This window comes from Onychomys torridus, chromosome X (genome assembly GCF_903995425.1).
Source record: "Onychomys torridus chromosome X, mOncTor1.1, whole genome shotgun sequence".
Lineage (NCBI taxonomy): Eukaryota > Metazoa > Chordata > Mammalia > Rodentia > Cricetidae > Onychomys > Onychomys torridus.
Genome location: NC_050466.1, coordinates 97,337,736 through 97,352,491, shown reverse-complemented (window position 1 = coordinate 97,352,491; position 14,756 = coordinate 97,337,736). Strand labels below are relative to the sequence as shown.

Here is a 14,756-nt window from a genome sequence, read left to right as displayed (position 1 = left end):
GTGTTGTTTGGTGTTTGCTTGGTTAGTTGGTTGTTTTTGTTTTTAAAAAAGATTGTTGATTTGCTGAACCTGGGGCATATTAGATATACAACCAATTTTAAATTTACATCTTTTAATTCAAGTCTGAAGGGTTTTCACACACACACACACACACACACACACACACACACACACACACACAATGGCATTCAACAGGTGAAAGAGTCGCTTTACCAATGAACTGCTGCAAGGGTATTCATCCAAGGTTGAAAAATTATTTGTCTATGAAAACCTGTAACAAATTTAAATTAATTTTATAAAACTTGTTACTTGTCATTTTCCCCTTGTGTGATCCAAAAAGAAAAATAAAATGTCCAGGTAAATAACAGACATCAGTTACCACATAATCCTGGATCGCCCACACCCCAAAACAAAGCACCTTTCATTAAACCCATCATCCGAGAGAGAGTCTCTTCATTTTATACAAGCAAAACTGCCATGTGCCACAAAGGACCCCAGAGGACAAACAAAACCTTACTGCTGACACTGAAGACCAGTGACCCCAAGGCCATTGACTACAAAGACAACAGTGGCTGCCTATCACTGCAAGCAATCCAAAGGCTTAACCCTTTGACATGAGAAATGTAGGCTTCCACTTGATCGAATTTGCTCTTTGTAAATGCCAACAACGGTCAGAACATGCAGCACAGAAGGGACCGTTTCAACACCCAGAAAACTGGCTTCTACCGACTTCTAACAGTTATCGGCTGCTTGTGTTAACCTGAATAGAGCTGATTCAGGTCTAAAGTTCAGGATAAAACTTTAGGAGGAAAGTGTTGGCATGAGTCTTTAGTTTAAAGCAAACCCAAGAGAAAGTCTGAGTGCCCAGCCTGATAATATACCCCCAGTCAGGTCGCTCTGCCCTGAGGCTGGCCCAGAAGGGTCAAGATTCAGATTGCTGTTGCTATAATGAGTTAACAAAATGTACCTCTGATGAAGCACAGCTAAGGGACTCCTTGGAATGCAATCAGTTAGCAAGGTCCTGTCAGGCTGTGAGCTACTTCCTGAACAAACTGCATTGTAGTAGGAAAACTGAAGGTGAAATCATAATAAAGACTATAGTCCTGTCCAGCATTAACAATCTTTGAACGAAGTGTTTTAATTTTTATTGAAAATAGATTCTTTTCTCATATAATGTGTCTGGCAACAGTTTGTCCTTCCACCACTCCTCTCAGCTCCCCCTTCACACACACCCTCTCCCCTAGATCCACTACCCCTCCATTTCCTCTTCAGAAAAGAGCAGGCCTCCAAGAGACAACAGCCAAACAGGAAAAAAACAGATATGATAAGACAAAGCAAAAGCACTCATATGGAGGCTGGACAAGCTAACCCAATAAGAAAGAAAGGAAAAAAAAAAAAGGCTGTCTTTTATCCAGTCTGTATTTCTGGCTTCTTATCAAAAGTCATGTGTCCATAGGTATGTAGACTTATGTCTGGTTCTTCAATTCGATTCCACTTATCAGTGTGTCTATTTTTAGGCCAATGGTATTCTGTTTTGATTACTATAGCTCTGTAGTGCAACTTGAAATTTTGTTGTTCAGGATTGTTGGGGGGGCTGCTGTTGTTGCTTTTTCATATAAAGTTGAGGACTGTCTTTTCAAGAATTGTGTTGGGATTTTGATGGGGATTGCATTGAATCTGTATATTGCTTTTGGTAGGATGGCCATTTTTATTATGTTGATCCTACCTATCCATGAGCATGGGAGATCTTTCCATCTTCTGATGTCCTCTTCAATTTCTTTCTTCAAGGACTTGAAGTTCTTGTCATACAGGTCTTTTATTTGCTTGGTTAGAGTTACCCCCCAATATTTTATATTATTTGTGGCTTTTGTGAAGGGTATTGATTCCCTTATTTCTTTTTCAGTCCATTTGCCATTTGTATAAAGGAGAACTACTAATTGTTTTGACTTAATCTTGTATCTAGCCACTTTGCTGAAAGTGTTTATCAGCTGTAGGAACTACTAGTATATAATCATCGAGTAATGATAATTGGACTTCTTCCTTTCCAGTTTGTATCCCCTTGATCTCCTTTTGTTGTCTTATTGCTCCAGCTAAAGCTTCAACTACTACATTAAATAAATATGGAGAAAGTGGACAACCTTCTCTTGTTCCTGATTTTAGAGGAATTTCTTTGAGTTTATTTTCCTTTAATTTGATGTTGCTATAGGCTTGCTGCAAACTGGCCTTATTATATCTAAATGTGTCCTTTGTATCTTTAATTGCCTCAGGAGTTTTATCATGAAGGGGTGTTGGATTTTGTCAAAGATTTTTTCATCATCTAATGAGAAGATTTTGGTTTTTTTCCCAGTTTATTTATATGGTGAGTAACAGTTACTGATTTTTATATGTTGAACCATCCCTGCATCTCTGTGAAGTCTACTTGACCAAGGTGGATGAAATTTTGTCTTGGTGGATTTTTCCTTTGATGAATATGTAGTATCCTTCCCAATCTCTTTTGATTAATTTCAGTTTGAAGTATATTTTGCCAGATATTAAAATGGCAATACCAGATTGCTTCTTAGGTTCATTTGTTTGAAATACCTCTTTTCAACCCTATACCCTGAAGTCATATCTATCCTTGATGTTGAGGTGTATTTCTTATATGCAGCAGAAGAATGGATCCCGGTTTTGTATCCAATCTGCCAATCTGTGCCTTTTCATTGGGAGATTAAGGCTATTTATTAATATAGAGAAAAATCAATGACCAATGATTGTTAATCCCTGTTTTTTATTGTTGGTCATGGTGGTGGTGGTGATAGTTGTGTGTGTGTGTGTGTGTGTGTGTGTGTGTGTGTGTGTGTGTGTGTGTTTCCCTTCTTTTGGTTTTGCTGGTGTGAGATTATTTATTTCCTGTGTATTCATGGGTGTAGTTAACTTCCTTGGATGGAATTTTACCTTCTAGCACTTTATTTCCCCTATCTATGATGATTGAAAATTTTGCTTGGTGTGGTGTTCTGGGTTCCTCAGAGACTGTGGCACATGTGTCCAGGCTCTTCTGACTTTTGGAGTATCTATTGAGATGATAGGTGTAATTCTAATAGGTCCACATTTATATGCTACTTGGTATTTTTCCTTTGGAGCTTTTGGTATTCTTTCTTTGCTATTTTGTGTCAGGAATTTTTTTAGATTTAACATTTTCTTTGACTGATGTATTCATTTCTCCTATCAAATATTCAATGCCTGAGATGATCTCTTCCCACTCTTGTATTCTGTTGGTGAAGTTTGCCCCTGTAGCTCCTGTTTGCACTCCTAAATGTTCCATTTCCAGAGTGTCCTCACTTTGTGTTTTCTTTGTTGCTTCTATTTCCGTTTTCAGGTCTTGAACAGTTTCATTTCTTTCTTTCAACTATTTTTTTCTTTCTTTCTTGGCTTTCTTTAAGGGATTTATTCATTTCCTCCAATCATATGTTTGTGTTTTACTGGATGCCTTTGAGGAACTTATTCATTTCCTCCAATGGTTTCTTTGTGTTTCCCTAGATTTCTTTATAAGATTTATTCAGTCTCTTCTTCAAAGTCCTCTATCATTGTCATATAGTTGGTTTTAAGGTCTTTTTCTTGTGTTTCAGCTACGTTGGAATATTCAGGTCCTGCCCTGGTGTGATAGCTGGCCTCTGGCCCTCTGGGAGGCATGACTTGTCCAGCCTTGAACTCTTGAGAAGACCTGCATAATGGGGCAGCATTCAAGTGAGAATTATAAGACTACCAGATTTCAAAATTTACACTGAAGTCCCTTAACAGGTTTTCCCCTATTAATATCAAAGAAATGTGAGTCAAGACCATTTAGAAAATAAAATATGTAAACTAATGACATTATTATGAAGGTGTTTAGTAAACAAGTGAACCATGAATTTGGGATCAACAGAAAAGGCTTTTTAAACAACCCTCTAGACTCCAAAAAATCTCTTCAGGTAGTAGATCTGTACCACTGTTTTCACAACTACAACAAGAGCTTCGAAGAAGGACCAAAAGACCACTCTGCTGTGTGTGGTGGTGTTGATGGTTCTGTGTATGCCCTCCTGAACTTCCATGTGCTCCTCTTGTTCATGCTTTACAGCTGTCGTCGTCGTCGCTTATTAATCATTTCTTCTGGCTTCTTCTTTTGATCATCTATCTCTTGCACTTTGGGAACCTCCCCAATGTCAATGTTAAACATTATTATCTTTGGAGTCATGATGGATATCCTATTACTAAAGCAAAACTTGTACATCCCATCCATGTGGGCTGTGAACATGTACTTCCTGTTGGACTCTCTGCCTCCTTTATATATTCCTTTTTCATCTGATCCTGTGATCTTTACACTGAAGTCCGGGAAGCCACCCCCTACCACCTTGAAGATGAGGCTCATATTGGTACCTGAGGTGGCTAGCTCAAAGAAGCACTCCTTAGCATGCGTTTAGATATTGACAAAGTAGCCTAAGGCTGTGTGTGTGTGTGTGTGTGTGTGTGTGTGTGTGTGTGTGTGTGTGTGTGTGTGTCCAGCCGCACAAGCAGCTCTGTGAGTGTCACCATGGTACAGCATGGGTAAAGCCTAGACCAGACTGCAGCCTCCAGAGCCTCCACTGCTGCTGGAGGTGCTATTTTTATCTTATTTTTAAAATGCAGAAAGAAACAAATAATAATTTCTATTAATATTAATATTAATGTTAATTTTGAAATTCAAAAGAAAGTTGAGGTGTCTTAGGCCTTTATCAGCTTTTAAGTTTCTTTAATGTGAAAGAAATGCTTTCCTGTACTTCAAGTTTCTTTAACATACAAAAACTGCAAGTCATCTGAAAAGCATCCTTTCTGGTTTGGAAATGTGTAATTTTTTTAAGTGCATTTGAATTGCTCAAAGTCAAGGGATTATTCTATTCGCATTGTTTCTCAAAGCAATTTGTGCTATTGCATTTTAGGTGACATTTAAGTTGTAAGGTTGCACTAAATGCATTCTGACATTTAAAAAAATTATCATCCAGTGTTTTCATGGGAAATGCCTTATTTTAATCATGCTCATCATCACAGGAAAAAAGCTTCAAAGTTTAAGGACACCTGCATAATGACCTGGTCTTTTTAAAAGACAACTTCTTCTTTGTGTTTTTAAACCTATCCACACTGCACTCCATCTTACTTGCCTTAATTCATTCTACTTGGTCTGCCTAGAAAAGAACACAATGAATGCCTCCTAAACATTAAGATGTCAAACCAACAAGACTCGGTGACATTTACTCACAGAAATAACAGTATGTGCTTATTAATATTATATTCTCTACTTGAAGATGTAAGAGGCAGCCATGAAACAAAAAAAATTAGTCCCTGTGGTTGGTATCTGTAATACCTAAAAAGTCTATTAAAAAGAGTATTTATGAGATCAAAATCATTATACTAATGTATATATTCCATAGCTCCAGTATGAAATGTATTAATATATTCTATGCATTGTAGAGCAGAGTATCTCTCTATCCTATATTTTCTAAATAAAAATTTTAACCACTGACTTATTTCTCAGTTGGTCATTGCACATTTTATTTGATCCAAATATTAAAGGAATGCACTGCCTAGTATAGGAGACAGGCATTATACATGTTGAAAACAAAATATCTAATAGATAAGTGATAAATAGATGACATAGATTAAAAAATGATGCATGTTCCAAAAAGAAAGACCAACTGAAATTAAAATAATAGAGAAACATAAGGAAGTGGGGCTCCACTTACATAGAACGATCAGAAAAGCTCCTCTGTGGAGCTTCTTAGCTTTTAATTAAAGAATAAGTAGGTTTTATTTAACAGAGAATCAAGGGGTCAGAGGAAGTCACATAAGGCAGATTTGTCTCTGATTTAGGACCATGAGTGCAAAGGAATGTCTACATCTCACTCCTGCTTCAGCAATGCCTATTAATATCTCTCCATATAGCTGCAATTCCTTCACTCTTCTCCAGTGTAGACTTGAACAAAGTTTGGTCACATAGTACTTCATTCATTTTCTAGTTTGTATATAGGATTTTTATCACTCCTTTTGGCTTCATTTTTCTTTCACAAATTGTGCTTCCATTAACAGTTTTGTATATGTCTCCTTTTAAAGTCTATATTCATATGATAGCCATCGTTCTTATTGGTGTCCCCCTATTAGTTACTATCACTTCTTTCCTAACTGACTTAACACTTTCACTTTCCTTTCTTCTTTCAAGACCTACAGGCTCAAAGCACTGGTTTTTGTTTCTTACTTCCAAAAATATTTCCATTATTTCTGTTCTTTTAATAAAACCCAGTCTTAGCATAGCAATGAGGTGAAAGCAAATGACTCATGTCTGCTTTGGAAATCTCAATTTTGGGGCCATACTTGTCTACTGTGCTATACAACCTTCTATCATTTACTTAAACGTGACAAACATTGTCCTATTTTGAGATTTTCAAACACTGTATCCTTCTCCTTAAAATATCTTTTCATAGGGAATAGGTCCACTGCTTCCACTGAAACTGCTAAGGGATATGGAACTCACCAAACACCAATATGCCTTACCTGGTTTCAGGAATGGACCACACTCAGGGTCTACTGTTTCTACTAATGAGGCCAAGTGGTGTGGAACTTCCCTTGCACTTGTCGGTCTAAATAGTCTTGTTAAAATTTTAAGCCCAAATTTCACATACTATTTCATTTAGCTCCTGAATATATTTGTTTATGTCTTCCAGGATGTTTAGGCTAGTTTTGCAGAACAAAATTAAATTGAAATGAACTGGCAATTTGATAGAACTAGTTATATGCAATGCCAAAGAAATAATTTAAGAAAATATATGTATAGTAATGAAAGTCGTCCATTTTTAGTGACCTCAACTCCCACTTCATCATTTTACCATGTTTATTTACTTTACTTACATTTTACTTTTATCTTTTTTATTATTTTTGATAAGAGTACAAAATAACTATTTCAATTATGACAATTTCATACTAATATGTCATTATAACTTGTTTATAACCCCACTACCACTACTTTACCTCATCCCTCTTCATCTTTTCACTAGGTTCCTTTCTACTTCCAATAGTTCACATTCACACACACATACACACACAAAATAACACATAAATATTTTGATTTTGTCCCCCTTCTCATAACCTTCTCTTCTTCCCATCTCCCTATATGCCCTTTTCTCCCTCAATAGTCCCCCATCTACTTTCATATATACAAATATATACAGATATACAAAGATATGCATATATTCAATGTAATATTTTTCTTCCTGAACTTGACCTACTTTGCTAGACATGAACATTAGAATCTAACCATTGTCCTGTAAATGAAATCATTTCATTAGTCTTTATTGCAAAATAAGACACCATATATATATATATATATATATATATATATATATATATATATATATATATATATATAATTTTCTTTAATCATTCATCAGTTGAAAAATAATTAGTCTGATTCCATATCTTGGCTATTATGAATAGGTCATATGAATAGTATGAATGGGTATATAAATAGTGCATAAATAAACATAGGTGTGCATATGTGATATTCTGACTGTTCTAGGTAGTTATTTTGTCAACATAAAACAAGCTAGAGGCATCTGGATAAAAGGGAATATAATTGAGAAAATACTTCCATCAGATTGGTCTATGCAAAATGTCTGTAGGACATTTTCTTGATTAATGATTGGTGTAGGAGGACCCAGCCCACTGTGGGCAATGCCACCCCTAAACAAGTAGTCCTGAGCTGTATAAAACTTCACATATCTAGTCCTATCAGTCTGAAGGCTACAGCATGGGGATCTAGCCCTAGGGTAGCTTCTGATAAGAGCAGACAGAGACTGTGCCAATCAAGAGCCAAATGTAGTCTCAGGCCAGGGTCATGATAGGTCTCTGAATGGGATCCAGGGCAGTGCCCCACTGAGAATGAGGGAAACTCCAACCAGGGTTGAGAGAGGCCTGTGATGGAAGCCAAAGGTAGTCTTTGATGAGGGCAGAGAGAGGCTTCAAAGAGGGCTGGGCCTAGGAAATGAACAATTTGGGTCAAGGGAGGGCTTCATATTTAATCACAAAGAGGATGAGAATAGTCTCCTAATAGGGACAAGTGACACAAAGAGAGAGTCTGATAAGGACAGAGGGTAGTCTCCAAAGTTGGTGGTGGTGCAGACCTCCATCAAGGGCTATGGGAAGCTTTTAATAGAGATAAGGGCAGTTTCCCAAGGCCAAAGTAGGTTTCCAATGTGGACCCAGGGTGATCTTCTACCCGATGTAAGGAAGGTTTCAATGGGTTTCCTACAAGGGCCAAGAGTGGTCCTCAACAAAGGCAGAAAGAGGTGGTTGGTACCATGGCAAAGGGAGGGCTCCAAAAGGAGACCAGGGAAGCTGTGGTGAGGTCTGAAGGAAGTTCCTGACTAGGGTCCAGGGAGGTTTTACCAGAGCCAAATGAAGCTCTAACAAAGGCAGCATGTGGACTCAAATCAGGCCCAAAGGAAGGTTTTAATGGGGGCCTAGGGTAGTCTCTGAACAATGCCCCCCAAGAAGCTCAAATATTAGCCTTGGGGGATCATCAAGAAGGAGAGCAAGTTAGACAAGGACAAAAAAGTAGTCTCTAACCCAGAATCAAGGGAAGCTTTGATCAAGATTTAAAGAAGTCTCCAATGAGGGCCAAGGGGGTCTGGCGATCATCCCTGATTATATCAATCTGTGAAAAAGGACCAAGGTATTCTCAGAACAGGGCTGACAGAGGCCTTGGACGGGGTCTAAAAAGTTCTGGCAGAAAGCAAGCACAGTCTCCTAGCAGGCATGAAAGAATGTGGGACAAGGGAAAAGCAGTCTCTAACTAGAGCTGAGGGATTTCTCTGACCACAACATAGGAAAGCTGAGGGAACTTCTGACTAGGGCCAAGGAGATCTCTGACTAGAGTCCAGGAAGCCTCTTAGGAGAGCTGAGGACACATTTTGACCAGGTTCAAGGGATGTCTTGAAAGGGGCACAAGGGTGGTCTCTGATGAAGGCATAGGGAAGCTGCAAATGGGGGAGCCGTTTCTGCCCAAGCAAGGGTGCTCAGACTAGAACAGGCTCACCAGAGTTAACAGAAGCTCTTAACAGGACCTAGAGAAATCTCTGCAAATAAGGGGTATCGAGCAGGGCTATGACAAGCAACAAGAGAGCCCAGCAAGATCTCTGTGCCCCAAGGGAAGTTTCCCAACAGCACCTGGCCTACAGATGTCTCTAGCCAAGGCAAAGGGAGGCTGCTATGCGCACCAAGGAAATCTCTGTGGTCTCTAGAGGTTTGTACCAGCGCCAAGGAAGTCTCCCACTGGGGTCTATGTGGTCTGTCTCCAATGAAAGAAGTGGGAAACATTGATTCTGACAAAAAGCAGTCTGTGACCAGGGTACAGGGAGACTCAGACCAGTGTCTATGGAAGCGCCTCTCCAGGTAGAGGATGGTAGCAGGCCAAAGTCAAGGACAGCTCTTAAGAGTGCTTAGTGGAGTCCCCAGGAAGGGTTTAGGGAGGATTCAACAGGCAAGGGGCTGTGGATTGCCTCTGAAAAGTACAAAGAGACTGTGAGGAAGAACCAAATTGTTCTCTGACAAGGTCCAAAAGGGAATGTTGTTGCAGGCCTGGAAAGTCACAGTCCAAAGCCCTGGGAAACTTGGACCACAGCCTAAACTGATTTCCAAAGAACACAAGGGAAGGTTGGAATAGGGGACTAATGCACCCTCTGAAGAGAACCCAGGGAGATTCCTAATAGAGCAGAGGGTGAATTCTCACCAGACATCCTAAGAGGGCTGAGGCCTCTCTGAAATTAGAGCTGAGGTAGGATCCATTGGATCTGAAAGAGGATCCAGTGGATCTGAAAGAGGCTCCAGTGGATCTGAAGGAGGATCCAGTGGGTCTGAAGGAGGATCCAGTGGATCTGAGGGAGGACCCAGTGGGTCAGATGAATGTCTCTAATGAGGCCCCTATGGGAGCAGCTGACCATGCCATGGCCAAGGAATCCTGAAAACACACTGAGGGTGATGTCTGACTTGAGAAGACAAAGTTCTGGGAGGAAGAAAGGTATTCTGTGGCGTGGGCCCAGAAAGCTTCAACCAGGAACAAAGGAGGCTTCCAATGAGAAAAGAAGGGGCCTTCCATGAGGGCAAAAGGCAGTCTCTGACTAGGGCTCTGGGAGGATTCAAGTGGGTCAAAGGACAGACTCTGATCAGAGTCAGGGGAAATTCTTAAGAGGGCCTAAGGCAGTCTCTGATTGGGGTTGAGTGAGGCATCAAAGGGGTTGAAAGGTCTCTGATAGGATCAGAGCTGGGGCCATGAGTAGTCTGTGAGGAACAGCAGAGGGAGGCTTCAATAAGTGACCAAGGTATCCTCTGACCAGGGAGAAGGGAGACTTCCATCAGAGCCAAATTGATGAGTCTGATGGGGTGGAGGGTATTCTCCAATCAAAGACCCAGAAAGCTGGGGTGATTCCAATGAAAGCAGAGGCAGACTGGAGCCAGGGACCAAGGAATCTTGAACCAGAGCCTAGAGGGTGTGCTCTGGGTGGTGTCTGAGGGCTATTATCAAACAAGGCAGAGCAAGTCTAGCATTATAGCCAAGTAATGTTCCCAGCCACTGAGAAGGAGACTTCAATGTAGGCCAAAGGCAGTCTGTTGACCAGTGCTGAGGGCAGCTCCAATCAGGGCAGAGGGTTCACTCTACCAAGGGTCAAGGGAGGCTCTCAAGTGGGCCTAGGGGAGTCTCCCATCAGACCCAAAAAGACTTCAAAGAAACAGAGAAAGCCTTCAGTGGGGTTGAAGGCAGTCTCTGACTAGGTCACAGAGAGAAGAGCAAGCCATTGTCTGACCAAGAAAGATGGGGGCTTTGACCAGAGCCTAGAGTAGTTTCTGACTAGGGCCAAGGGCAGTCTCCTACTGGGCTCAATGAAGTTGGGACCAGGTCCTAATGTTTTCTCTAACCATAGCTGAGGAAAGGTAATATTAGGTCCATGTAAGTTCTCCCATAAGTTTCCAAGGAGCCTTAAAGGAGAGCCCTGGCAGAACTGTACAAGCTGAAGGCAATCTCTGACAAGGGTTCAGGAAGCTCTAAGCAGGACCCAAAACAGACTCTGAGTAGGTTCACAAGAAGTTTTAAAAGAGCCAAAGGAATTCTCTGAAGTATCTAACCAGGCTAAGGAAGGCTTTCAAGAGACTGTGGGGGCTCTGATTGGATTAGGACTGGGTCCAAGACAGTTTTCTGACCAGGCAAGGGAGAGGCTGTGAGGAGTGACCAAGGTATCCTCTGAGCAGGATGAAGGGAGGTTTCTACCAGGGGAAAAGAGGACTCTGATGAGTCCAAGGGTGTTCTAAAAATCTATGATGGGGGGGTGAGGGGTCTGAGTTGAAAGGAGAAGAAAACTGGGACCAGAAACAAAGGGAAGGGCCTAACCATAGCCTGAAGGGTTTTTTGTAGGGGCAAGCATTCCCCAAGAAAGATCCAGGGCCAGTCTCCAAAAAGGGTAGAATGTGGCCACACTGGGGCCAAGGTGAGTCTCCAATGGAGTCAAAATAATGTCTCCAATAAGTGTAGAAGGAAGGCTTAGACGAGCACAAAAGACAGCCTCTGACTAGATACTAGAAATGGTCTGATCAGACATGAGTGAGGCTCTAAGTGGGGCAGAATACAGACTCTGATGAGGGTCATCGGAGGCTCTTAAGAGGTCCTATAGCTGTCTCTTACAAGGCCTGAAGGAATCTTCTAAGGGTCTCCACCTGGCCACGACGGGAGTGTGAGAGGGAATTAAGATATTCTTTGACTAAGGATCAGGAAAACATTGACCAGGGACCTGGGTAGTTTCTGACATTTCACAAATAGTTTACTACCAGGCATGAGGGAAGCTTGGACAAAGGTCAAACGCTTTCTCCACCCAGGGCCACTGGAGTCTCTGATCAGAGTCTAGAGATAGTTTCTTCCTAGTGGGGTATAGGGGCTGTCACCAGCAGGACAGAGAGAAGCCAGGAATAGGGCCAACTCCCCCAGAGAAGTCAGAGGAAAGTCTCAGGATGGTGCAGAATGAAGGATCCAAGGGAGCTATGGGAGGCTTCTAATTGTGGTGAAGGGCAAACTTCCACCAGAATCTGACATACAGAGGTCTCCAACCAGGGTAAAGGGAGGTTCCAAAGCAGTCCTGGTCATGGCAGAGGGACAATTCAACCAGGACCAAAAGAAGTATCCCAATTGGTCCTTTGGAGGGCAATGTCTGATGAGGGCATAGGTAAGTTTTGGAAATACTCAAAGGCAGTTTCTGACCAGGACCCAGGAAGGCTTAAAACAGTGCATTCATAAGGAAACTCCCAACTCAGCAGAAGTTGGTCTCAGAACAAGGTTAAGGACAGATTTCAAGAAGGCCCTGGGCCTTCTCTGACAAGGGCTGAGGAAAAGATTCCAAGGGGCTGAGGGAAAGAGGCTCTAACTGCCAAAGTTCCTTGGGTGATTGCTCACAAGGGTAAGAGGACACTGTGAGGAGGAACCAAGTTACTCTCTGACCAGGAGCAAGGGAGGCTTCTATCAGGGACAAAGAGAGACTGTGCCCTAGCACAGGCTGGTCTTCCACCAAAGCCCTGGAAATGTGGGACCAAGTCCTAGGGCAGTCTCAAAGGAAGTCACAGGAGGTGTGAAATCAGGGACCAAGCCAGTCTCTAAACAGAGATGAGGGAGGCTTCAACCTGTGTTTGGGGAGGTCTCTGTGGGCTGAGCGCAGTCTCACTGAAAAAGGCTGAGGAAAGTTGCAACTAGGGTAAAGGGGGTCTCCCAGAAGGGTGGAGGAAGACTGAGATGATGGCCATAGTTGCTGTATGAACAGGACCCACAGAAGCTCCCAAAAGGGCAGAGGGGAAACTTTGATAAAAGTCAAGGGAGTATCTTAAGAGGGTTGAGGCCCCCCTGAAAGTGCAGATGAGAAAGGATGCAATGGGTTGAATGACATCTCAGGTAGTCGTCCTTGGGGAATTATCCAACCATGGTATAGTTGAGGAAACTTAAGGGAGAACTCCACCTAGAAAAACAGAAGGTGCTGTGAGGGACACATGAGGTCTGTGACAATGGCTCAGGAAGCAATCACCAGGGCTCAGGAAGTGCTGACAAGATCCAAAGACATCATCCCAAGAGGGTAGAAGGTCATCTCTTTCCAGGCCACAGGGAGACTCTAAGCAGGCCAGAAGGCAGATTCTGACCAGGATAAAAGTAGGCTCTGGTGCCTAATCTCTAACCAGGAATGCAAGAGGCTTACATGACATCAAGGAGGTTCAGAAGAGGTTGGGGACGGGACCAAAGGTAATGTCTGAGGGGGAAGAATGAGGCTGTGAGGAACTACCAAGGAATGTTTGAATAAGGCTTAGAGAAGCTTCTGATGGGACAATAGCAGAACTCTGATAGGGACTGAGAACATTCTCTGACCAAGGCCTGAGAAGCTGTGATAAGACCCATGGGTCTCAGATAATGGCAGAGGAACAAGGGCCAAGGAACTCAAGTATGTCTGACAAGGGCCCTGAAAATGGCAAAAGGCAGCCTACAAGCAGGGAAAGGGAGGCACTACACAAAAACAAAAGAAATCAGCAACAGACTAGAGAAAGGTCTGGGACCAGAGACAACTGGGCAGAAATGACTGCCACCAAATCAGAAGGCTGTCTCTGACCAGAGCAGAGAAGTTCCAAGCAGGAAAGAAGGCAGCCTGAAGGGGGACAAGGGGGGTCTTAAATTCTAATATGGACCTAATATATTCTCTGGCTCAAGCCTTGGGAATCTCTGCTAGTTTGAATGAAAATAGGTCCCATAGGCCTATAGGGAGTTGCACTATTAGGAGATGTGGCCTTGATGTGGCCATATTGGAGGAAGTGTGCCAAGCCTAGTGTCTCTGTCTCTGTCTTTCTCTTTCTCTCTCTCTCTCTCTCTCTCTCTCTCTCTCTCTCTCTCTCTCTCTTTCTCTCTTCCTGCTGCCTGCTGATCCACATGTAGAACTCTCAGCTACCTCTCCAGCACCATGTTTCTCTGCATACCACCATGTAATGGACTAAACCTCTGAACTATAAGCCATCCCCACCTAAATGTTTTCCTTTATAAGAGTCCCATGGTCATGGTTTCTCTTCACATCATTAGAAAGCCTAAGACAGAGTCTATGTTCATGGAGAGCCTAGGGCCTGATCTGATAAAGTCAAGGGATACCCAGAACAGGAACCAAGATGTTTTCTTACCATGTCCATGGAAGACTTTGACCAGAGTCTGAATAGGTCTCCAGGCAGGGTGTGAAGCCTGTCTTCCAGACATGAGAGTGGCTGTGAATAGGATTAACAGGGTTATTGAACAGGGGCTGAGCAAGGCCTGGGACTGGTGAGTTGGAAGGTTGCCACCAAGGCAGAAGTTTATCTCTGATGAGGGGCAAAAGAAGACAAGTGCATGGCAGAAGGTGGACTCTAAAGAGGGCTTAAGGACTCTAAAGAGGGCTAAGGGAGGCTCTTAAATGGTTCCAGCAACCTCTCATAACAAGATTGATTGAGGGAGTTTCAAAGTTGATCAGCAGGCTCCAGTAAGATAGAGGATATTATACCACATTCCATGTAAACTACAACCAGGATCTAGGGACTTCCACTTCATGGCAGAGAAGTATCTCTGAACAGAAACAAGGAAGGCTGCAGATAAGGTCAAGAAGGTTCTCCAATATGGGCTGTGAAAGATCTGAGACTGGTGACTATGGAGCCTACCAACCAGGGCAGAAGGCTGTCTCTGA

General features: G+C 42.3%; 1 pseudogene; it reads right to left on the bottom strand.

Moving 5' to 3' along the window:
* Window positions 1-3,911: 3,911 nt before the first annotated feature.
* Window positions 3,912-4,462, bottom strand: LOC118573663 (annotated as a pseudogene).
* Between the last annotated feature and the right edge of the window lie 10,294 nt (window positions 4,463-14,756).